Source organism: Nicotiana tabacum, chromosome 7 (assembly GCF_000715075.1).
Source record: "Nicotiana tabacum cultivar K326 chromosome 7, ASM71507v2, whole genome shotgun sequence".
Taxonomy (NCBI): Eukaryota; Viridiplantae; Streptophyta; class Magnoliopsida; order Solanales; family Solanaceae; genus Nicotiana; species Nicotiana tabacum.
Genome location: NC_134086.1, coordinates 148,932,314 through 148,934,475, shown reverse-complemented (window position 1 = coordinate 148,934,475; position 2,162 = coordinate 148,932,314). Strand labels below are relative to the sequence as shown.

The 2,162-nt window shown below is 33.8% G+C and overlaps 1 non-coding gene across 1 annotated transcript; it reads left to right on the top strand.

The window, feature by feature from the left end:
* Window positions 1-335: 335 nt before the first annotated feature.
* On the top strand, window positions 336-487 carry LOC142162505 (small nucleolar RNA snoR145). The gene has a single exon (XR_012693765.1). It is a non-coding gene; the product is annotated as a small nucleolar RNA snoR145 (small nucleolar RNA).
* Window positions 488-2,162: the final 1,675 nt, after the last annotated feature.

The following is a 2,162-nucleotide window of genomic DNA, read 5'->3' as shown; positions in this document are numbered from 1 at the left end:
CTTCTATGGTTCGTATTCACTGAGCAGCTCTTCCATTTTTTTCACTTCCACCAAACTATTTATATTTTCAGAAAAATTTATATTTGTTTAGAGTAATCTTAGTGCTGAGTTTTGGGATACGTATATCGAAGGTCCTATGGACGAAGCGCAAAAAACCCAATGCGCTTTCGGCCAAGTTTGCTTTCGGATAACGATTTCAGAATCCGGATCTCCGAACCTGAACCATTCGGGTTCGGATTGCTTCTTACTCGGATCTGATTTCTGACATTTTTATGTTCATTTTTTCTTAATATATAAGTTTTCTCCTTAAAGAATTATTAGCACAAGTGATTTTAAAGCGAAGGTCCCAGCGGAGAGGGTTGAAACTCTAGAACGAGACCTCTCTAACACAATAAAACAATACCTTCGCATATTAAACATTTGCCGAATCGTAGGAAGCTCCAAATTGCTCCGTTTTGGTGCTTCTTGAACCCTTGGCTAAATTTATGAACTCATTTCTCTATTTTCAAGTTAACTGCTTTTGCTTTCTATTACTATGAACATTGATTCTACACATAAGGGTCATGTGAACCTTGAATTTAGGTCAAGGATATGCAAGTGAACATTTTTTGAACAATCTCTTGAACTAAGGCCTTTGAGGGACGTCTTCAATAAAAGAAATCCGGACTAGTAATAACCCAAACAGAATCATACTTGAAAATTGTAGTGTGACCAAATTTAAAAGTGCTATTATACTAATAGCCTGTTTGGTCAAGCTTATTTGTGGCCAAAAGTTCATTTTTTTTGGTTAAGAGCACTTTTGGCGAAACAAAAATTTAGGTGTTTGGCCAAAGAGAAGAAGTACTTTTGAAAATAGTTTTGGAGAAGCAAGCAAAAAATAGTTGCTTGTCTCCCAAATTACTTTCTGGAGAAGCATATTTGAGAAAATAAACTTACACACAAATTGCTTTTTACCAAGATATTTTTGCGAAAAACACTTTTGAATTTTTTCCCCAGCTTCGCTGGCCTATAAACCAGAGTCTTGTGGAACAAATTTTGCACAAGCTATTATTAAAGTGAGGAATTTAATTTTAATTTATAAGCTAGTAAAATTTATTATGAATGACAATGATAAGCCAAATTTCAACGAAAATGCGCTAAAAACGAATTCTGATGTTAATCATATGACTAGATTTGTCATAGGTGTGACTAGTCAAATGTTATATGATCAAATCTCCTATAACCAGATGCAAAACACATTATTTTCAAAAACCAAAATCGAGTCCGTTTTCAAATCCATACACGCCTTATAATTTCAGTAGTGGCTACTTTCTCGGTCTTTGCCAGTGTAATCGATGTAAATCTAGGGAGAAGGGCCCAAAATACCCTTTTACTATGTGAAAGTGATAAGTTATGCCCTTGTTATGCTTTGGATCTGTAATTGCCCCTGACGTCACAAAATTGGTGTAAAAATACTTTCATGTTAGGGTAAAATACCCTTCACTTAACATACTTGCAAAGAGCAACTTTTTCTTTATAAATGATTTAAACAACAACAACCAAGTATAATTTCACTTAGTGGGGTCTGGGGAGGGTAGTGTGTACGTAGACCTTACCCCTACTTTGAGGTAGAGAGGCTGTTTCCAAATAGACCCCCGACATCATTCCCTCCAAGAACTTCCCACTTCTCTCTTGGGGAGACTCGAACTCACTTCCTCTTGGTTGGAAGTGGAGGTTGCTTATAAATGATTTAGGCAAAACTCATTTATTGCAATATGTTTATCTAACTAAAATATTTACAGCAATTCTGAGAAAACATTAAAAAAAATGATTTCAGTTGGTGAAAAAATGACATTGTATAGTCGTGATAAAAATAATAATTGAAAAAATATATAAAATTTGTATATTTTTTATATTTTGTATGTTACATATAAAAATTATATTTTTTTTTGACTGTCAAATATAAATAATTTCTAGCGCATGGTAAAAATAATGCTCCTAATACCCTATTTTGTCGGAGTCAAATTAACCCGATCTGAATTATCCCCTCTTTAATAGATCTAAAAACATGATGATATGTACTGACAATTAATGCTAAGTAGTCTCTGAAAGCAAAAAGGACCTGAGATTCAACAGGATAAATAAATAATGATAAAATGACGTAAAAAAGGACATGATTTGTC